The sequence below is a fragment of the Uranotaenia lowii genome, chromosome 2, assembly GCF_029784155.1.
Source record: "Uranotaenia lowii strain MFRU-FL chromosome 2, ASM2978415v1, whole genome shotgun sequence".
In the NCBI taxonomy this organism is placed as follows: domain Eukaryota; kingdom Metazoa; phylum Arthropoda; class Insecta; order Diptera; family Culicidae; genus Uranotaenia; species Uranotaenia lowii.
The window spans coordinates 205496490-205520059 of record NC_073692.1 but is presented as its reverse complement, the minus strand read 5'-3'; the positions used below and the strand labels follow the sequence as shown (position 1 = coordinate 205520059).

Sequence of the window (23570 nt, the reverse complement as noted above, 5' to 3'; positions counted from 1 at the left end):
CTTACACAGTAAACCAAAATTACCGAGTTCGGTAATTTAGTTTACAGAAACTGTTCTGTAATTCGAAAATTTTCGGTAAATGATCAATCTGACGTCTTATTTTTACCGAGTTCGGTAATTCGATTCATGTTGTACCGAAGTTCTTGTATTTTTATGTAAACAAATCGCTTTGCCGTAAATTTTCGGTAAAAAACAACCGAAAACTGTAAATCAGTTTCGATGTCAATACAAACGTCAAATTTCGATCGTCCGTTTCTCAGCGCAACTGTCTCACTCTAATAACCGCGATGTATGAGTGGCATTGGTGGCATCCCGCTTGCGCTGTAGAAAAAGAAGCAAAAACATTTCCAATTCTGTATGCGCGAGCGGGATGCTTTCAATCAAGCAGTAAAATTTCGGTATCGCGGTTGTAAGTTGACCAGTTTTGCGAAGCTGAATTAGGTTCGGTTGAAGATGAAAGTGTTGTGTGTTGTCTCGATTTTAATGATGATAGATTTCGAGAATCCGGGCGGATCACTGCGCCGCGACGGAAGAATCTTTCTCCTACGGACATCGGACAATGAGCGTTTTTAAATACAAGATCCCGCAGCACATGAAGCCCTGCAAGGTATGACTGAGAATAAACATCTTTTTATGATTGAAATTGTAATTTAAGTTTGTTTTTTTTTTAAGGAAAACCTAAACCCCACCACCACTACCGGATAACAAGTGCCTCAGTTATCCAGCGAGCTAGAAATTTTCCGGAATCAGCTGGTGCGATGTACTCCAATGAGCTATCCACCAAAAATGGTTGACGAAATGAACCGGCTTAACCCGTTTTCCAGGTTTAGCAGTTTCCGGAATGTAGTTGGAGCTCTTTTGCAGTGTGCACCAACCGATCATATGAAAAGGTAAACCGCAGTGAAATATCACAATGTTATGGTATACCTACTTTTCAGTTTCATGTGCTATATAGATTTGGTTAGAATTTTTTTTATGTTTAAGTAGAAACGCAGGCTCAGTTAATTTTAAAGCGTTTCAGTCTATATCTGGTGTCAAACTCAAATTTTCAACATTTTCGATTGAATACGAAAAATCGAGCACCTTGACAACATCGAAGAGCGTTTTCTGAAACTATATTCTGGGCACTTGACCTCCTTCTGACCTTGAGCGCTCCAATAATAATACTCGAGAAAAGAACTGTGCTAATACCTGATTCAATTAAGTTTTATGTTCAGCATATTGTAGTGACTTCGTGTGGTGAAACCAACTTTACAGAAATCGCGCACATAAAGCGGAAGTGTTACTCCATAAACTTTCATCGTTTCAAACCAAAACCATATTTAAGATGTTTAAGCGATTTCGTGCAATAAAATTCTGCGCAAAATTACAAAAAACAGCAACAATAACGGAATAAAGTGCATTAATTATTTTTCAATGTCTACGAGTTTCGTGTTTGGTTTAATTTAAACTTTTTGTGTGTGAAGTGATGCTGAAAGGAAAAAAAAAGTTTTGTTTTGTTTAAAGAAAAATTTAGAGTTTTAACCCATACTTTTTTCAAGTGCAATTCATTGCGCATCTGAAAGCGCGTCATAGTTCATTTTTATATGTTGGGATTGGTCTTGTTGTTTTGATTATGATAAAACGTTCTGAATTCGGTGAGTTTTTCGAAAACAGATTTTTTAAGAGAATTGAACAGTGAATAGATTTATTTTTTTTTTTCTATTTCTAGTATTGTGCTAGCGTCGATGGAAATGCAAAACTAGGTTGGTTCCAGCACACTTTGGAAGTGGATAAACCCGTCGCAATAAACTTACCATGGAGTGCATTTTCGTCAAGGTTTGTGCGACCCATAATGTCCTGACAAAGATTCGTCGTCGAGCAAGAAGCAATTGGTTAAAGTACGATAAAGGTTAGTGACAAAAATTGGCACATTTGCATTTTATATAAATCCAAAAATTCTATTTTCGGAACCACAAAAAAGGATGACCGGAGAGAAAAAAATCTGGGAGCACGTTGACGGAATTGAGGGTCTGAAGAAATGGAAACCAAAGCTATCACAATCTGTGGCAAAATGCAATAAGGCCGATAAATTTGCAGTCATCATTTCTGCAAGTAAGTGTCCGCCTGTACTTCATTTCACAAACGGCAAATACCCACCTTAAAAAGAGGGGATGCTGTTACTTTTTCATGTCTTCAATTTTAGAATTTCTAAACCTGTTCTAATTTATCCGTTATGATCTTTTTGGAAAAAAAAATCATTATCCTACGAGAATCGGACAAAGTCGAAGGATGCCCAATGGGAATAAACATTTGGAGATAAGCTGACGAAACAACAATCAGGTTTAGAATTGTTAAAACTAACAACAACAGGCAGACGAAAATTCAAACTTTTCTCCGAAATTTCGCTGCTTGTTTTCTGAGTTTGTCCGGAACAAACATCGGCTAGCTGCTACATTGGACGCCTCACGTCACGTCACGTCCATGATAAGTAATGGTAAGTTCTAAAACAGTTTCACAGTTAATCATAATTTTTAAACTGCGACCCAGAGATGGGTCTTGACTCAAACATTCATTCATTTAATTTTTTTTCTTTAATTTAGGATTATGGGCTCTCGAAAAAGGACAAGACCATAGGAAAACTTCCGTGAACCCGGTGAACGAAATCTTGACAGTGGTGTTGGTAATAACGGCCAAATTACACCCTGATTCTGGCCTTTCATCGGGGATTCCGGGCTAAAAAGTGTACTTGCATGTCGGAGCAGAAGAAGCCTTTATCAACTTTGCTCATTTCCGTGGCTCTACCAAAAGGCGTTACTGGCTAGATCCTTTCCAATTATTGCTAGAAGTAAGAAACGGAAGCAGCATCAGTAAAGTTTCAATCATCATTTTTTTTTTTCAATTTTCGTCTTTTGTTGCAGGTTTGAAAAGGAACGTTTGGTTATATTCTTTTTAAAGGCAAACAATTGCATCAATTTATGAGAAGTCTATTCGGCGCTTGCTCCCTATTACAGCCCCCTCCATCGTATCCTGATAGCTGCGCGCTTCGGAATCAAATGTGATAACCATTGTTTAAAACAATGATATAAAATTTGAATGAAGATAAATAGTAGGTGACAAAAAATTTCAAATAACAGGATAAACATAAATGAAAACACCCTCATCTAAATAACACACACACACGCACAAACACACACACACACACACACACACACACACACACACACACAAACAGACACACACACACACACTCATACACTCTTAAACGAAAATGTAGCACACCAAAAACATAAATTTGAAATGTTGAATAAAAATGTTTATAATGCGAAGTGGCTTAATGTATCAAAGTTTTAAAGATGACATATAGCTACACTATTGCTTTCCAGAAAATTTCAATTTTTGTAAATAATATTATTCTTTGCTGGGATACATATTAGATAAGGTATATATTTTGCATACGGACGTTTGTTGACTTGATTCAATGCTTTTATATAAATGGTTTCAAAAAGCTACGGAAATTATATTGCGTTGTAAAATATTTGAATTACGTGAACTTTCGGGAACATTCATTTTTGGAAGAACAACAGCTGTTGCTATTAATTCTCTTAAGGCTTATGTTACGAAAATATTTCACAACGCAATATAATTTCTGCAACGATATAAATTTATATCAAAAAGGATGCTTCACTTTTGTGCGTTTAATATGACAGAAATTTAAATCATCGATGATATAATTTTATGTTGCATATGACTTTTTATTGATGTCTGAGTATTTATGGCTTCAAGCGTTTCTGTCTTTTGTAGTGTAATTTTATGTCAAAAGTGATGCTTCAGTTTTGTGCATCCAATTTGACATAAATTTACACCAAAAAAATTAATAGTGTGGGGTTGAAATTTGGCGAAAATATCGTGATCACCAGCTGCTGCTACCGAACAGCAACAATCGTCTTCTTTCGGCATCATGTCGAGGATTATCCACGGGAGCTGCTCAAGCACCTGCGGTAATTGAAGTGTGTGCGTTAATTTTTTTTTTCCTCAATTTTTGTTTACTTTCAGGTGTAGTCATGAAAGGAAAGTTGCAAATTTCTGGTAATGGCACTGGTTCTGTACATAATGTTTGTCATAAATATAATTATAATAATATATAATTCGGTAATTTTTACTGAACCGTGGAAAACGTTCAGTAATTTCAGCTTAGGATGCATCGCATAATATGAGATGATTCGAGTCTCCATAAGATATTTCAAGCGAAAAAATTTCTCTAAGGAACACATATGAACCTTAGAGGCTTTGTAAAATAATGTTTTCGCATAAAGCGGAGATGTCTTCTGAAACGAAATTTTCGACAGGTGTCATTTCTTGTCGGTCGGCATGAAGTATGACGAGTCGAAAATTTCGAGATGACACGAGATGACAAAAGTACTTTTGTTTTAGGCGAAAACATCGATTTGATGGAGAGGGTCCATATATGTGTTCTTCAGAATAGAAATTTTTCGATTGGAATGTATTATGGAGACTCGAATCATCTCGTGTAATGTGCTGTGAACAGTAAACGAAAATTACCGAGTTCGGTAATTTTTTTACCGAAATCCTAACATGTGTAAATCGTTAAACTGTTCGGTAATTTTTTTGGTAAAAAATAAACGAACATCGGTAAATCGACTCTTTATTTACCGATGTTCGTTGTTTTTTCACCGAAAAAATTACCGAACAGTTTAACGATTTACACATGTTAGGATTTCGGTGAAAAAATTACCGAACTCGGTAATTTTCGTTTACTGTGTGCATCATAAGCTGAAAGTGCTGAACATTTTACAGGTATCGGTAAAAATTACCGAAAATTTTACAGTTTTCGTTAAATATTACCGGTATTTCGGTAAAAATTACTAAAATTTCGGTAAAATTTACGGGTTTTTCGGTAAAAGTTACCGATTTTTCTGTAACTTTTACCGAAATTTACCGACATTTAGAGAATATTTACCGGCATTTCGGTAATAGTTACAGGTATTTCGGTAACTTATACCGGTCGTTCGGTAAATAATACCAAACTTTTACAGCTTTTCGGTAAAAAAATTACGGTATTTCGGTAATAGTTCTAGATAATTGGGTAATAATTACAGGTATTTCGGTAATAATTTCAGGTTTTCGGTAATTTATAAAGGTATTACAGTAAATTCTACCAGTTGTTCGGTATATACTACCGAGCTTTTATAGTTTTCCTTTTAAACATTACCGACCTTTCGGTAATAATTACAGGCATTTTGGTTCAACAATACCGGTTGTTCGGTAATATAGTGAACTGTCACGTTGACAACTGTCATAATTTGACAGATGATCTTAGATATGATCAGCCGAGGTTCGGTAAAGTTTTACCGAAAAAGGTCTGTAATATTTGACAGCTGTCACTTCTCTGCCATGAGAAAAATTACCGAACGGTTTAACGAACTCCACATGTTAGGATTTCGGTAAAAAAATTACCGAACTCGGTAATTTTCGTTTACTGTGTAGGAGCCTACTTATCAGGGGTGTCAGGTGTCCTGATTTTTCAGGATTTGTCCTGATTTTCGAGATGCCGTCCTGATTTTTCAAAAACGCTTGAAATGTCCTGATTTTGAAAAATTACCTTTAAAATGTCCTGATTTGTCCTGATTTTTGAAAAAGTATCTAAACTTTAACTTAATTTATTGTTAAATGACGAGAAAATCAAACAAATCTTCAATAAAATAGTTTTAACAGATTAACCGATGATAATCTTTGGTTCAAATGACGTTTAAGTAGTGTTTTTGGAAATTAACTTCAGGTCATTCAAGGTTCTTCTCGCTTTAGTTGCATAATTTGAGGCGTCTTCAGCACCTGTATTTCGCCTTTAGTTATGCAATCTAATCAGAGCTGCATATTATTTTCATCAATTCAGTGGTGTCCTGAAAAATCCTGATTTTTTCGTCTCGGTGTCCTGATTTTTGTCAAAACCACCTGGCACCCCTGCTACTTATAGGCGCTTTATAAGCACACTGAACGAAATCGGGCGATTAATTTTATAGGGTCACTAGCAGACCCGATAAACTTCGTCTTACCATGTTTAACTTGGCGTCTCGCTTTCGTGAATATGTCCTAGTTTTTTTTTACATATCCTTCTTTTTCGTTTACTCGAATTGTCACGCTTAATTCTATCGGAATCAAACCTAAAAATTTAAACTCAATTCTACGGGTCTGTAAATAGATTATCGAAACATTACCATATTACAGGAAAACTTTTCATCTACTTTTCTTTGATTCGGATGCTTTGAATATTGCCGAATGGTGTCAGGTATCAGCTTCCCGTTGAAAATTTGAGTTTTTCAGCACTCAATGTGACCATCAAACTTGGCAAGCCTCATGCAGCATGCTTAAAAAACCACTCTTTGTAACTTGTTCCATAAATGACTTTATGTTGATAGTATCTATGTTTCATTTATTGAATACCATTTAGTTGATTTACTCCGCTTTGCTCGAGTTCACATTAAGGTTTAAATCGAAATCAAAAGTTTCTCATTAATTGGAATTTATTGCATATGAAACTTTATGGAAAAAGAATTTTGAAGATCGGGACCATTTTAGGAGTATTTGCTCAATATTATGCTTAACGCAGTACTTTCAGCTCCTGAGTTTCTTCGGATGGTATATTTTTTAGAACTGAAGGAATAAAAAAACATTAAAGAAGATTTTTTAACTAACCATTTTCAAGCAGCTTTTTGTTCACTATTTTCACCCTTGGAAGCAGTGGTAAGTAAATAATATCCACATTTTCATCAAAACCATGTCAAAACAAAAAAGTTCACCGTTTTATTATTTATTTCAGCAAAAAGTGCTAATTGAATTCCTTTGAACATTTATCCAATTAATAAAAAAAAACGATCGGTTTTGAAAGAAGAAAAAAATATGATAAGATTTTTTTTATATTCAACCGAATTACAGCAATTTTATTCGCATTTTTATCCTAATGGACATATCTGCCAATTTAAACCATTGTTTTTTTTTAAGATTCCAACTGAAGCATTGAGGTTTTAAAAAATTAAATAGATCGAAAAGAGCTATCTGTTAAGGCTACAATGGTTCCATGAGCTCATTCGTTTTTTCTGGAAGTTTTCATGAAATATACCTCGAAACCTTTAAAAACATATAAGTGTCTTTCGGCTATCATCACAGTTCAACTTTCATATTCTTTCAAAAAGAAATATCTGAGTAATGGTAAATTTGTCCCATTTACTGATGCAAGTGAAAACACGTTGCTCTTTTTCAGATGCGTCAGTGTAAAGACTTTAAAATGAATTTAATACTTTTTCCTGTTTGTCTTTTTTATCAATTTTCATTGATATATCTGCAGTTCTTCTCCAGAATAAAATAATTCTTGGTACTTCAATCACAGAGAACAGACGTACAAGCTAGCCCACGAAACTTGTGTAAAAATCTCAACACCCTTTTTGAACTAATTTTTGTTTTTTGGCTACGATTACGCCTTTTCGAAAACTGGGCACTTTAAAGTTGATTTGTAACTCTTGAACGGCGCAATAGATGACACTGTTTGCAGTCAGTTTCTAACGTATTTTTTTAATGAAAGCATTTGAAATTTTACACACTTTTTTGACGGTTTTTTGTTCGAGCTTGTACGTCTGTTTTCTGTGCTTCAATTTCACTGAACACTATTTTACCATAAGACCTTCATTTACAAAGACATTTAATAATTTTGAATATCCGCTTCACATTTAACATTCGGCATACCCTTTCTGATCATTTTGGAGAAATAGTTCTTAAAAGGTAGGTATATGTTTCATGACTAAAAGGCGCTTTGCCACTGTGTGAAATGACAGGAGTTCATAACATTTTCGTCATTTTCAGGTCATAATAAAAACTTATCAAAAAAAATTCTGCTTCTGCTATCAAAAAAAATAATGTTATATCAATCACAGAAAAACTTTTCAACAAAAAAGCGGATCTCTGATCTCTTCTATGTAGCAAAAATATGTTAAACATAAACACACTTTCATGTTAAGTACGTACTTGCATTTTGTGTAAACAAACTGTGAACCTGTAAACAGGTTTTCTGAAGGATTTAAAAAAAATGAGTTTATTTAGTCAGATTGTTTATTTGGGCTCAACGATTAATAGATGAAGAAATAATGTGAACATCATGAACATGAATAATTGATAACTTTCACTTATGCTTGCAAAAAATCAAAAAGTTTTTTGCATTAGGCCTTGAAATAAACATCAATCCTTTATAATCCTTTTTAATGGACAGGCTCTTGTTCAGTTCATGTGTCTGTTCATCTTCAATGGATTTTGTTTGTGTTCTGTAAATTTAAAGGCACCCGAAACATTTTCAGTTAAGCACATTTGTACATGTTCGAAAAATGTTTCTAGGGGTATTGGATTATAAAATTGTATGTAAATTTTCCCACTTTCTTTTTTTCAAATGTCCGCAAAGAGTCATACCATAATTTTATATGCATCAGTACTAAATTCATATTTTTCAGACAACAATTTCTGCTGAACTTCAAAAAGTTTTTTTTTTATTGTTTAAATGGTATGGATTTGATCGGCAAAATATCAATCTGGGCGTCATTCATTACTATGTGCTGTACAAATGATCTAGGAATCAAGAAGAAAAAAAACACATCTAGGCTTCATATGGCCACCACATGCATTGAAATTATGCTTGCTTTAGAAATGCGCGCCCAAATATTTTTTAACTAATCAGTATGCTATGCCATAGCTACTATCCTCTCTCGACGTTTGCTTGCGACGCCTTGGACGACTATGGAGACGAAAAACAAATCGCCCGGCGCCCGAAGTAAAGAAAATCTCCAAAAATGGATGTCATGACTTTAATTTCATTCAAAAAACTACAAATTTAATTATTACGGACAATTGATGCGACTTTCTGTTATTTTTATTCAATATAAACCGATTCGCATGCCAACAGAATATTCTAAAAATAATTTCATTTGAATCGTTTGGGTAATTTCGGAGGAGTAGTACTACAAACACCGTTACAAGAGAATTTTATATAATAGATTACAATACTTGTTATAATTTATGGTCCGCATACAAGCTAACGATTTATTCACTAAAAATGACCGGGAAATACAATAAATTTTACAGTTAGGTCCTAAAAGAGATTGACCTATTAAAATTTATAGGAAAATCCAATGAATCTTGCGAGCCACACTCGATCGGTAGAATGTAAAAGAAAATCTAATAAATTATACAGTTTCGATTAATAATACATTTTAAGTTTGCTCAGAGGTTTTGATCGTTTTTTGTGTCGCTGTTCAACTGAAATTGAAGTTTATTAATTTCAGCCCATCCGTACAAAAAAGTGAAGATCAACAAATAGAACGGTATGTATTTTGTGTATTTTTAAAAGATGTCTGCGAATTTTTCTAATGATCAGAACAGTTTCTATTCAAGTAACATTTTCTAATTTCTTTTTTTCAGAATATACAATTAAAAGCGAGCAGTACCAATATGAAAATGGACGCCTTAGATCCCCAAATGGTTTTTTCGTTTCCGGAAATTGGAATTCACGGCATCAACTCACCCATCAATGGCATATATTGGCCGTGGAATTTCGAGTCTCTGCCCAAGCATCCAGAATTCCCTTTAGAAGGGTCTGTGCTAACGAGAAGAATGGTGAGATGATGTGAAACTTTGTTTTCAATATCTGAAATTAAATCATTCCTCTTGATTTCAGGTTTATTTTTGTTATTACCAACTTTTCTAAACCGAGGACCCCGTCAAGCCGGAAGTTCGGGCTTCGGATCATCACCATTCTAACACCAGTGCTAAACACCTTGCCTGTGCCATAGTGAAGTGTTTAATTATTCTAAATTTGATAGCGGCTATGAAAGAAACAATAAAATTTTCAAAAAAAAAAACAAAAGTTAGCTGTATCCCACTTTTTTCGGAAAGAAAATACGAAAAGAAATCATTAAAAGTAAAACCATAACACAACACCCCATCAATTTATATTCCATCATTTTGAACTGTAATTATTATAAACTTGACGTTCTATAACGTTCATTGGATTTTCTGATAAATTTCATTAAAAACTAAAACCATGCAATTGTATTCGATGAGCAAACTCGTAAAAAGTATTAGATTTTCTATTAGTGCAATAACACTAGAATTTCCGATATTGTTCATAGCCCGATTTCGTTCAGTGCAGCAACCAACGAGTATGACTGTGGGGCTAAAAAAATCGAGAAATATAATAGTACATTTAAATTTACCGGTTGTGTTTTTAACGAAAGTAAGCAATAAAAGTAATCTTCTTTTGTCATTTGAAATTTAAAAAAAACCTACCATTCCATCAGGTGTATTGAAAAATAAGTTTCAAGGGTCTGGCCTAACGAAATTTTATTCAAATGCTGACAATCCGCAACATGGAGTTTTTAGCCACGAGAGCGTCATTCATTAGCAAATTTATAGGATTGAAGTTCTTAACGAGCCGAAGAAAATTATCGAATCGAAAAAAATATCAGACTGAAAATTATTCCGCAGATTTTTTGCTTTAAAGAACAAATTTGAATGTGGCAACCATGCTTTAACATAATTCTCCATGGGGTGGTCCTTAAAGAAATTTAAAAAACAAAAAAAATTTCATCTTTTATGACAAATAACCAAGGGGCTGAAAGAGAAGGAAATTTCCGAACTGACATTTCAGTACCGCACTGACGTTGTGGTACCAAAATGCCATTGAAATCAAAGGGGAACTGACGTTCTGGTTCCAAAAAGTCGGTAGGGTCTGTTTGTATGTGATTTGACAGTTGCTTCAGTCCTTTGCAAATAACACAGAGTTTGTGAACGAAACAAAAAAATAACAATAATAACCACAAGGTAGAAAATGGCAAATGTTTAGGTACCGGAACACTTTTCGGACGCGATAAGAAACCCGGAAATCACTTTTGATTTTACTTAATCAAAACACTTTATTCTTCGGTTTGATTTGGGGGGTAGTTTATTTGGGCGATCTAAACTTCACGGCGGATTGGTTTGGACTGTCCTGAGCAGGCTTCCGAAAAGTACAGTTTAGCTATGACAGCCTTTTTCTTGCCAAACAAACTGTCTCGGTTTTCCTTACCACTCGGTTCGCTGCTGTACCATCGGTAACGAATAGTAATGAATCGGCTACATCGCACACGTGCGAGAATCTAGACTGTATCTGAACAACCTGCTCAAACCATGCGTTGCCGAAAGTGTTGTGCTTTAAGCTGTAGCGAACCCAACCGACAGTTCGGTTTTCATCCCCCCATCCTCCTGTATGTATGTGTATGTATAATCCATCCAACGACCCCCTGAGCTGGCAGGTATGTTATGCAAAAGAGCCAATATTAATCCGTTTGATTAAAATTGTTCAATCGCGGGTGCTGGTGGTGTTAGCTCTATTGAAATTCCAGTAACCCATTTCAGAATGGCAGCTGCACATCCCGAGGCTACTTTCATTGCCAATAAGCCCCGCCCAATCATAGCCGCATGACCAAATGGGTCATGTAATTATGATTAGCCTTTCCTTCTTTTATTGTTGACATATCCAGGAACTTCATAAATATAATTGCCAAATTATATGAACTTAGCCCCCTAATACGTCCAATAAAAGATAGACATGTATTTAGTTTATGATTTCAATTATACAGTACGGTTCATATGTCTTCATTTATCGGGAAAATTAGATCATCCAAAAATCAAGGAAAAGGCAATCGGTGTTTTTTAGTCAAAACAGGGCAAACAAGAAGAAACATCAGCAGAAACAAAAAGAGAAAAAGTAAAAATGGAAACTTCTCACCGCGTTGTCAGCTCTCTCTACGCCTCGTCGTTTAATGCTGCCGTGCATCGCTTGCTTCGATCCAGCCAATTTCCCGTTCAATGAAAATCGTATGCTGCACTCCCTATGAACATGTTTTAACATGTCATCGTGATGATTTCAGCAATGCTGCCTTATTCATAATCACGAATATGTGAATTTCTTTTTCTACAACACGATATCGTAATGTTGCACAATCAATTACTTATCACTGAGTTTATGACACGACCGACACAATTTTACTACGTTCAATCCTGTTTTCACATGATTTACTTTTTCCTTTTTCGAAATACCACGAAATACTAGCGCTTTGGGAATCACATTTTCGGATTTTCTTTAAAAACATTTTTGAAGCATGGATACATGCTTAATAAGGCTTTCATTGAACACTTTTCACTCATCACCTGGTTTTTTAACTTTCTTACAAGCACAGAAACTTTCGATTCGAATAGGTATAAATTTTCGAATTGACCTTGATGCTCACACATTTGCCCGGAGCATGAGAACACAACCGTTCGGGTTCGCGCACGACACGAGACCTCCTTATTGGATCTTATTACTTGCTTTGAAATTAGTATTTAACCTTAACGCTGTTGTATTTAATTAAAACGACCGACTGCTTTAATTTTCATGGAAAAGCATCAACACTTGAATTTCGTTGAGAAAGAAAAAGTTCGGTTTTCATCCCCCCATCCTCCTGTTTCGAAAATAATTTCATCCTAACTGTCGGCTGCAGGGCGTGACAGTTTTTGCAGGACTGTCACGGGTGACTGTCTTGCCCATACCGTACCCATGCCCGATCGTATGCGCTGCTGCTCGGTTTCGAATAGATCGAACGAGCCATCTATTCGCACCGAGCAGCAGCATACGATCGGCAGGTAACGCGGTGTGTGGTGCTGGTGCAGGTTAGGCGAAAAGGGAAGGGGAGGGTGATTGGGGTGATCACCACCCGCAGTAGCTTCAAGCAAAAGGAAAATTCATACGTTCGTTCGAAATTAACTCGGCCCGAGCGAATCTCGGCTACAGTCGGACGGAGTAAGTAGTACTGTCATGCGAAATTCAACGCATTGAAAACTGTCACAAAGATATTCCCAAAACTGTCACGAAGCTTAAAAAATTTTCATACCCACGAACAAACTCTCGCATGGGGTAAAACGAGGCCTCGCTGTACATCGCACGACCGCTCCTTTTAAAACTGTCGGGGAAGAAATATTCGGGAAGCTTTCACCGAGGTGCATGTGCGACTTTCGCAAGAATACTGTCGTTCGCCAGTACTTTTCGGAAGCCTGGTCCTGAGTCAACTGTGTTGTGCATAAAGTGGCGAAACAGAGAAAATGTATATAAAACGAAATTCCCTATCATTGTAATCAACACATTCACAAGTTGTTTAAGTATAAAGTATGAGACGAGAAAAGAGCATAACTTTTGCAGTGCTGTTACTCTGAGTATGTTTTCTCTATGTACTGAACAGAGCTTATTTCTCCCGAAAGCTCTTTTAGGTCTGTTTCGGGTGGGTCTAAATTCCCGTCGGCTAGTGTCAGCTCTATCTCTTACTACCACAACTGAGCGGTGAGTTTACACTCAAACATGCCGCCCGCCTTGAAATATCATTTCAAAACAAAAATAACGGTACCTATTTACAAGGCTCTGTTGTGTGTTGGAATGAAATTGTGCAAATTTCCTGCTAATAATCTAACGGTATGTGTTGCTGATTCTCTATTTTGTTTTGGTTACTGTTTCGCAAACTAATTTACTCTTACTTTATAGTGTCGTGTAGTGTAGTTTTTGTTGCTGGACACTGGACTGGAGCTGCTGACCTGTTGCGTTTTCGGTACCTCTGGAGGAAATAGTGTTGCTGTTGGATGCTGGCTGGTTGCTGCTCTGTCTGTTATGGACCCGGATCCTCCCAGGTAGGTATTGGCCGGATTGTTACCACGAAGATCAGTGAAATAGCCAACGGCAATGAAAGTTTTCCGGCAGCGAAATTTTTCTTGACATCAACACCGGTATGTGAAATGTTTTCTTTTTGTTTTCGCAGCCTCTTCCAGTGCGGCGATGGTTCGTGGATACGCAATACAGCGGATTCAACTGGTTCACCGGAGATAAAGTTTCCAATGGACCTATTGGTGTACCCTTTCCGCCAGCGTTACCCAAACCGATGATTAGCCTAGCCGCTGCCCGGGATCGTCGTGTGATTGTAGTTGCCAAGGTAAGTGACAACATTTCGATGAAATTTCATAGGGTTTGAAAGAATAAAATTTACTTTTCAGATCCGCTGGTGCTGTTGCCGACTCTCTTTAGTGGTACGTCCTGCGGTCTCTAAGGTGTGTGGTACTGCGAATTGGGCCTTCTATGAACCTGCGATGCGATGAACCTGCCTGGCTGTCGTCGGTGGGCTCGATGAGGCGCTTATAAAACCATGACGGAATTGCTACATACAAGGTGCTATCACACGAATATAGCATGACTGACTCGGATGATGGAGTTCCTCTGGCATGTGGACCTGGCAGCATGGGTTCGCTGGATAAAGCCTGCTGGGGTGTAGCTGCTCAACAGCTGTGCGTGGACCAACAACTGCTATGGATTGATTGCTCCATCATCGACCCGATGTATTTATCTGCGTACAACGGAAAATGCTTAATTTGTTGCCAATTTGTTTTATGAATAAAGAACTTCCCTGGATGCGGAAGCGCTGGGCCTCCGCAACGCTCCTAAGAACGTCTAATGACCTTTGTTCGACGTGATGACAACCTTTAGAACCTTGTTCAGGGAGCCCCTTCAATTTCGCAATCTTGGCCAAACCTTTTTGGCATTAATATGGGAACGCGAAGTAATTAGTACAACTCCTTGCACAGTGGGCTCTCCAAATGGTACGATGTTTACAACGATATGGTGATACAAACGACATAATGCCCCAAACTGTGGAGTCTTTAAACAATTTGTGTAGGAGTCTTCAAGCAGAAATTTCTTCATAAGATTTTGGATCTACTAGGATTCTACAGATGACAGGGGGAACTTCAAGCAATATGGATGGACTTTACGGTAGGGGGTGTTTCTTCAAACGGTATGATTCGTAAAATTGACTTAACTAAATTGTGCATTTAATCAGAACCTTCATGCTTTGATGCGAAAATTGATTAGGCACAGTGTATCTTAAAACGATTTGGGGTTTGGATGAAATTTAGCTTTACCACAGAGAACAGACGTACAAGCTCGAACAAAAAATCTTTAAAAATGTGTGTAAAATTTCAAATGCTGACACCCAAAAAATACGTTGAAACTTGACTTAAAACAGTGCCATCTATTGCGATGTTCAAAAGTTACAAATCAAATTTTCACAGTTATCTTTGGTGTATTTGGAGACATCTGGTGGTTAAGTCAAAAAGGAAAAATTGGTTAAAATGTTCGTTGGAAATTTTAAACAAGTTTCGTGAGGTGGCTTGTACGTCTGTTCTCTGTGGCTTTACTTCAACTCCATTTGATTACTTAAAACGATTGGACTTAAGAGAGGAGATAGTACTTGGAGGGTTTGAGCTTGACTTGACTTTTGCCTAGTTCAAATATGCGACATTGCTAATTCGATCTTCATGCTGGCAGACACTTCGAACTAGTGTCTCAACTACTCATGGGCTAGAAATGGATTCTCATGATCGATTTTGCTTAAAGATCGACTGTACTTCAATACAAAATTCTGACACATACCATACACAAAATCTTTTTTTTATTTATTTATTTCAATCTTTGCAGATGCTCTAAAAACTAAGTACAATGAAAAATATTTAAACTATCTTATTCTAGATTTAAAAACAGTTTTGGAAACATTGAAATCGAAATCACTAGATATTTCATTGAAGCGCGCGCAGCATACATCCAACGGGTTGTTTTGACCGTATTGGGTTCGTCGCAGGGCAAGTCTAAGAAAATCGCGCGTCCGGGTTGTTCTGATGGGAGCATTTAACGGCAGTAGTGATAGCAGTTCTGAGCAATCCACGTTGTTCTGCAGGAGGTCGAAGATGAAAAGCCGTTGTAGGTAAACGCGCCTTGATTCCAGTGTCGGCAAATTCAATAACAAACAGCGTTGTTCATAAGGCGGGAGGTTATGAGCGTCGATCCATGGTAGTTGACGCAGAGCATATCTGATGAAGCATCGTTGTACTCTCTCGACCCTGTTTACATGCACAGTCTGATATGGTGCCCAAATTTGCACCCCGTACTCCATAATACTGCGCACAAGAGCACAGTACAAAGATTTCAAACTGTAGAAGTCATTGAAAAATGATGTGTTTCGTCGTATAAAACCGAGAACTGCAAAGCCTTTCGCTACTGTTGCGGAGATATGCTGGGAAAAGTTTAGTTTACTGTCCAAAATAATTCCAAGGTCCTTGACAGTAGATGTGCGGTTCAAAACGGTCGATAGTACTTTATATTCGAAATTCAGTGGACGACGTAGACGAGAGAATGAGATGACATTGCACTTAGTAACATTGGGTGCCATACCATTTTGGTAGCACCAACTTGAGAGTGTGTCTATGTCCTTTTGAAGAGCACAACAATCAACCAGAGAGGAAATCGTTCGGAAAATTTTGAGATCATCGGCGTACAGTAACTTTTCTGATTCGATCGTGGAGCCTAGGTCGTTTATGAAGAGAAGAAAGATCAAAGGTCCTAAATGACTTCCCTGAGGAACTCCAGAAGTGATTTCGAAAGGTGTCGAGTTAATGTTTTTCAGTCGTACAAAAGCAGTTCGGCCTACAAGGTATGAGTTGAGCCACCTACAAAGCCAATCTGGTAGTCCAGTACGACGCATTTTTTCAATAGCCAGCTCGTGTGGTACCTTATCGAAAGCCTTGCTCAAGTCTACATACACAGCATCGACTTGTTGACGTTTGTCTAGTCTAGGAACCAACTTCGAAACGTAAGTCATAAGGTTAGTGGTCGTGGATCTACCTTTCATAAACCCATGTTGATCTTCCGAAATAGTATGACGCACCGATTGGTAAAGCACGTCAAATACTAGACTCTCAAACACCTTCGGAAAACAGCTCAGAATCGATATTCCGCGATAGTTTTCAGCTTGGTGTATGTTTCCGGATTTGTGAATCGGCGTAATCGATGCATTTTTCCAGGCATTGGGAAAAATACCCTCCATCAATGACTGGTTGAAAATAATCGACATAGGAACGGACAATGAGTCAGCGCATTTTTTTACCAGAGCTGGTGGAATTCCATCCGGACCAGGACCTTTCGATTCATCCAACGCGGCCATCTTGCGGAACACATCATTCGGTGATAAAATCAGCATATCCAGGTTGAAGTCTCGGCTCTGCAAACTATTCAGGTACGATTCCGACAAAGGTGGTGAGTTATTACTTAGCACGCTCTGAAAGAATGACGAGAATAGATCTGCAGCAGCCCGCGGCGTCGCAGCGGTTGTGTCGTTGTATTTAATGGTATGAGGTACACCTTGAGTACCTTTTCGTTGTCTAACATATGACCAGAAGGATGCGGGATCAGCTCGAGCGTTGTCCTGAATGCGATTCATGTAATCACAAAAACTAGTCACATGCAAAGAGTTGTAGGCGCTCTCTAAGTCACGTAACTCGTTAAAGTGATCCATGCCATCGTCGTTGTGAAACCTTTTCCTTGCCTTCCGGAGGCGGTTGCGCAGGTTGCGGAGTTCGGGGTTCGACCAAGGTTGACGGGTTCCAGAATGTGCCCCTTTTGAATGACTTTCAACCGAATTCATTCCTTCTGACTTATCATATCATCATATCATATCACAATCGTATGGATCTTTCTGACTGACACAAAAACTGACTCATCTTGGGTAGGGTTCTGACAAAACGTTCCGCTTCATTTCTGACGGTGGGTTCATGGAAAATATTTTCGCACATCGATTCTTCAATGGATTTGGTGCTTGCTCTTAACCCGACATGTTTCCAGCTTCTAGAATCGTATAAGCGATTTCTATAGTTGCTTGTAGAACCAACGAAGGTGTGAGAAATGTTTTGATGAGATTCGACCACTCGACCTGACACTATCCAACCAAAAACTGTATTTTGGAGTGTAGGACCATTCTTCGTGGCCCTTCGTCGTTCATTTTTCATCAAATCCAAGTAATACTCGGCACCAATGATGACATCAATCGGCTTTGACTCGTGGAAGAAAGGATCGGCTAACAATTCAGAATCGGGAAGCGACATGAACGAAGGATCAAACGACGTCGAAGGTAGATGTAGTGTAAGGTTTGGTAACACGAAAAACTGCATAGTTTCTTGGAAACTAGATATTTTAGGCGAACGCGGACAGACTTCAGCATGTATGGACTTCGTCGAAACTGACTGAGACGACCCAATACCCTGAACTGACAAATATGTAGGCGCTTCTTTCAACTTCAGCTTGTTCGAAAACTCTTGGGACATTAAGCAATGTTGCGAACAAGAATCTAACAATGCTCTGGCAATCTGAGCGTTACCGAAACGGTCCTTAATCTTTACAAGAGCGGTAGGGAGCAGAATATTCGACGCAGACTTAACAGGTAGTGCGACGTAGTTGTGGCTTGTGCTTGGCGTTGGCAAATCGAATTGTGTGGTTGCATTTGGTGAATTGTGTGTTGCATTTTGTGTTTGAGTGTGTGTTTCCGTAACTATTGGCATGGTGTGACCTTGCTGTTGATAAGCTTGCTGTGGATAAATATGGGTGCTTTCTTGATTAGAGGGTTGTGCAATTGACTGTTGACTGAATCTCGGATTCGACGGATTTGGAACGGAGGATCGCGTAGCATGCAACATAGTGTGATGCTTTTGTTGACATAATCGACAACTGCTACGGGTGCAGTTCGTCGCAAAATGTCCAGGCTGTAGACAATTTCGACAGACTCGACTTCGATTGGCGGCTTCAACACGTTCTGATATCTTCAATCGAAGGAATCTCTGGCAGTGAAACGGTGAGTGCCATGCTTCGGTACAGAACGGGCATCGTGAATCCGATCGGATGGTTGTATGGCAAACTGTTGATCTTGTCTGACGTATTTCGGATGGTGGACTTCTTGCAGAGGTGATTGATTGGAGAACTGAGCAGTGACCTTGCAAGAACAGTAGCAGCTCTTCGTACGTTGGGACCTCCTTAGACCCGTAATGCGTCTCCCACTGACGTAATGTTGCAGAATCTAGTCTAGCGCACAACATGTAGACTAGTATTGTACTCCAAGACTCCGTTGGCTCACCGATTTTCTGCAACATCATCAAATTCTTTTCAAACTCGCTGATGAGAAAGTTCAGACCGTCGTAGTTCTCCTTTTTTAGTGGTTCGAGGGCGAAGAGAGCGTCGAGATGAGCCTTGACAATAAGCTTTTTGTTTTCGTAGCGGACTTCCAATATTTTCCAGGCGACGTCGTAGTTTGCCTCTGACAGCTCGATGTTGTTTATTTCCTTCAGTGCATCACCATGCAGAGAGGAACGGAGGTACGTGAACTTGTCCATTTTCGTCAGATGCTCGTTGTCGTGAATGAGACTACGGAAAGAATCTCTAAACGTAACCCATTCTCTGATTGTTCCGCTGAAGGACGGCAAACGAATCTCTGGCAGCTTCACTCTGGACGTATTCCCTGACGCAGACTGACTCTGGCTGTTGCTGGTTGTGTTTACCCCTAAGGCATCCTTATCGCCTTGAAGTCTAAGGAGGTCACCTCGAATTGCAAAGTATCGGTCATCAAACTGCTGCAGAATTTTATCGTTCTCTTCTTCGCGCTGTTTTGCAATCTCCCCTTTGACTTCGCTGTCAGCATCTTTCTGCTCTTTCTCGGCCGCTTCGTCCAGCAACATTTCAATCTTGCTCCGTACTTCGAAAAATTCACTGTACACAGTATCAATCACTTTCAACCTTGAGCTTAACTGGCACCGATCACTATCGATCTGATAGGTTTGGATGAATCTATCAGTACCATCAAAAATCACATATAACTGCCGCTCACGTTTTTGCAAAGCCTTCAGCGTACTTCTCGACATTGCAACACTTTTTGTAATCTGACACAGGCTTCAAAATTTCGACGAATTCAGACTTGTACCACCAGACAAGCTCTTAAACTGACACGTTGTTTCTGACACAGGCTCAATATCTGAAAATGTTCCAGACGATTTGAATTCAGACTCGATTTCTGACAAGATTTCTTCTGACTTAATTTCCGACAAGATTTCTGACAATATTCAGACAAGAATTCTGATGCTGGATGGTTTTAAGACTCAGATTCAATTTTGATAAGTTTCAGAAAAGTTTTCCGACAATATTCACTTAAGAATTCCGACACAAACTGATTCAGACTTAATTCTGGCAAGTTTTGTAAGATTAACGACAATATTCACTTAAGAATTCCGACACAAACTAATTCAGACTTAATTCTGACAAGTTTCCTGACTCCAACTTAATCTCTTAAAGAAACTTGTATTTTCTGACAAACTCAGACTTAATTTCTGACACAATCTTAAATTCTTAAACAAACTTGTGATTTTCCGACAAATTCCAACACCTTGGACCCAATCCGTCCAGTACTGATTAATTCTGACCAAAATATCTGACTTGCACCTTCTGTGCTACTAACTTGCACCTTATGTGCTTCTGACTTAGGGTGTTTGCACTTAATTTTGATCAACTCAACGTTCCATCCGATCGCGACGCGAATTACCGAGACTAGCAACCCAATATTGACAGCAGCGAATGGGCACAACCAGTGAAAAATTGCAAAGTAAAATGCCAAAAGAATACCAAGACCAATTTGTAGTTAACGGACAGGGCACACACTTTATGCAATCAAAAGATCAATTCACACTTAAATCTTTATTTATTGCCACAGTACTTATTTTCTGGCCTCATGCATCAAGCCAATAATACTTCCTGGTATGTTTCGATAAACAGCTCCAAACTGCTGCGTTGTTCGCTGGTTGTTGAAAATCAGCTGTTCTCTGCTGCTTTGCTGGTCAATACGCTTCAGGTTTCGGCTTCACTTTTGATTGAGGTATCCCGTAGTAATTGTTCCAATATCGCGATGGCTGACTTTCGCAGAACAATGTAAAAAATGCACTCAAGCCAAGCTACGGCTTTTGAACGTCCAATAAGATGCACTTTAATTGTTCGCAATAACAATCACTAAAGTCCAGCACTGCGATGGCGATTTTGTGAACGCAAAATGGTTTACACTTTTGCTGCTGTCGAGCAAAGTCCAAACTTCACTTAAAACTTCTTAATGTCCAATTTATGTTCCGGAACCACTTTCCGGACGGTCATCCGGCTCGAAGGACCAAATGTTTAGGTACCGGAACACTTTTCGGACGCGATAAGAAACCCGGAAATCACTTTTGATTTTACTTAATCAAAACACTTTATTCTTCGGTTTGATTTGGGGGGTAGTTTATTTGGGCGATCTAAACTTCACGGCGGATTGGTTTGGACTGTCCTGAGTCAACTGTGTTGTGCATAAAGTGGCGAAACAGAGAAAATGTATATAAAACGAAATTCCCTATCATTGTAATCAACACATTCACAAGTTGTTTAAGTATAAAGTATGAGACGAGAAAAGAGCATAACTTTTGCAGTGCTGTTACTCTGAGTATGTTTTCTCTATGTACTGAACAGAGCTTATTTCTCCCGGAAGCTCTTTTAGGTCTGTTTCGGGTGGGTCTAAATTCCCGTCGGCTAGTGTCAGCTCTATCTCTTACTACCACAACTGAGCGGTGAGTTTACACTCAAACAGCAAATATGAAAAAATGACTATAATAACAAAACTTGAAAAAAGACCAGAAGAAACAAAAATATCATTTTAGTCAATTTTGACTTTTTTATTAGAATTTGGCAAATTGGTTAAGCATTTAATATAAATAAATTAACACGATATAAAAAGCAATTTCTGTGGGTTTGTTTGTTTGTTTGTTTGTTTGTTTGTCCTCTATAGGCTCAGCCATCTTAAGAGCTAGAGAGCTGAAATTTGGCATGGATACTCATTAGGACCAGGAATGATGAAAAATGTTTTCAGATTTTCGGACGACCCCTTCTAAAGGGGGTCATCCATACAAGACAAATATTGTTTTCGCGATATTGACGTTTTTGTCGGATTGTGACAAAAATTTGCACATAGGGGTTTTGAGAGTTGAGGAATTGATTCCAGGTATTGAATTTTGTGTCAGAGGTCGGCAAAAGGGGTCGTCCATATGAACTGTTCAGTGTTTATATTATTCTGACGTAATTATGCATTGGATTGATATGAAAATTTGAACATGAGTGTTTTGAGGGACGAGCAATCGATTCTACATATTAAATTCAGGGTCAGGGGCCAAAGGGGTCGTCCATATCAAATTTTTAATGTTTTTACTATATCGTCGTTATTACGCATTGGATTGAGATGAAAATTTGCAGACGGAGATTTTAAGGAACGGACAATCGATTCCAGTTATCAAATTTTGTAGAAGGCGTCGGCAAAAGGGGTCGTCCATATCAACTGTTCAATGTTTTTGCGATATTGGCATTATTATAGATTTGTTTTTGATGAAAATTTGCATAAGAGTATTTTGAGGAACGATCAATCGATTCCAGGTTTCAAATTCAGGGTCAAAGGTCAGCCAAAGGGGTCGTCCTTATTAACACTGTTTTTGCGATATTAATGCTATAAAACATTGGATTAAGATGTAAACTTGGTACGTGGGAGTTTCAAGGAACGAGTAATTGATTTCAGGAGTCAAATTTTTATTCAGAGGTCTGCGAAAGGGATCGTCCATATGAACTGTTCAATGTTTTTGGGTTATTGACGGTATTATGCATTGGATATAGATGAAAATTTCCACATAGAAGTTTTGAGGGACGCTCAATTGTTTCAGATTTCAAATCTCGAGTCAGGTGTCGGCAAAAATGGTCGTCCATATTATCTGTTCACTGTTTTTGCTATATTGGGAGTTATTCTGCGAGTCGAGTGATGTGACTCACAAAATTTCACTTCTTTATCCTGACTCCAGGAAATGTTTCAGAGAAGAAACGTTAGTATGAATGAGCTCAAAAATCGATCACAGGACATTTGAGCTGAAAATTCTAGCCTAGAGTGGTTTCTGGAGTCGGCACAACGGAGTGAAATTTTTCACATCACGTCACGTGACTCTCAGAATAAGCCCCATTGTCTTGGTTATACATCGGATTATAATGAAAATTTGCTCATGGGAGTTTAACAACATATGTTTTTGATTTCACGTGTCAAATTTTGACAAGGAATCAGTAAAAGGGTTCGTCTCAATATTTTCGATTTTTTTTTCCAATCATTACGTTGTTAAACACGAGAGTTTTGCAGGACGAGGAATCAATTTCTGATAACAAATTTTCTATTAGACGACAGAAAAGAGGTCGTCCACATTTACTGTTTAATGTTTTTGCAATAATCGTTATATTATGCATGAGATCCACACAAAAATTCATTCACGGGTGTTTTACAAAACGCACAATTGATTTATGAATTAAAATTTTCAATCAGAAAAGGGGTCGTTAATATTACCTTTGAAATATTTTAGACATAATTTCGTTGTTATGCATCGAAAAAGACAAAAAATCGTTCATAGGTGTTCTTTTCGACGGTCAATCAATTTCTTATTTTAAATTTCCGTTTGGTAAACAAGCAAATAGGTCACTTGCAAATTCTGTTTAATATTTTAAGCAATTTTTTGGTGAAAATTCGATCCAATTACCAACCAAATACAAAATCATCAGCTTTAAAGTTAAA

At 38.0% G+C, this 23570-nt stretch overlaps 1 long non-coding RNA gene across 1 annotated transcript; it reads left to right on the top strand.

Moving 5' to 3' along the window:
• The first annotated feature begins 1544 nt into the window (after positions 1 to 1544).
• Positions 1545 to 3295, top strand: LOC129747917 (uncharacterized). The gene is made up of 6 exons (XR_008737602.1): positions 1545 to 1637; positions 1712 to 1891; positions 1964 to 2094; positions 2186 to 2476; positions 2583 to 2827; positions 2901 to 3295. It is a non-coding gene; the product is annotated as an uncharacterized LOC129747917 (long non-coding RNA).
• Positions 3296 to 23570: the final 20275 nt, after the last annotated feature.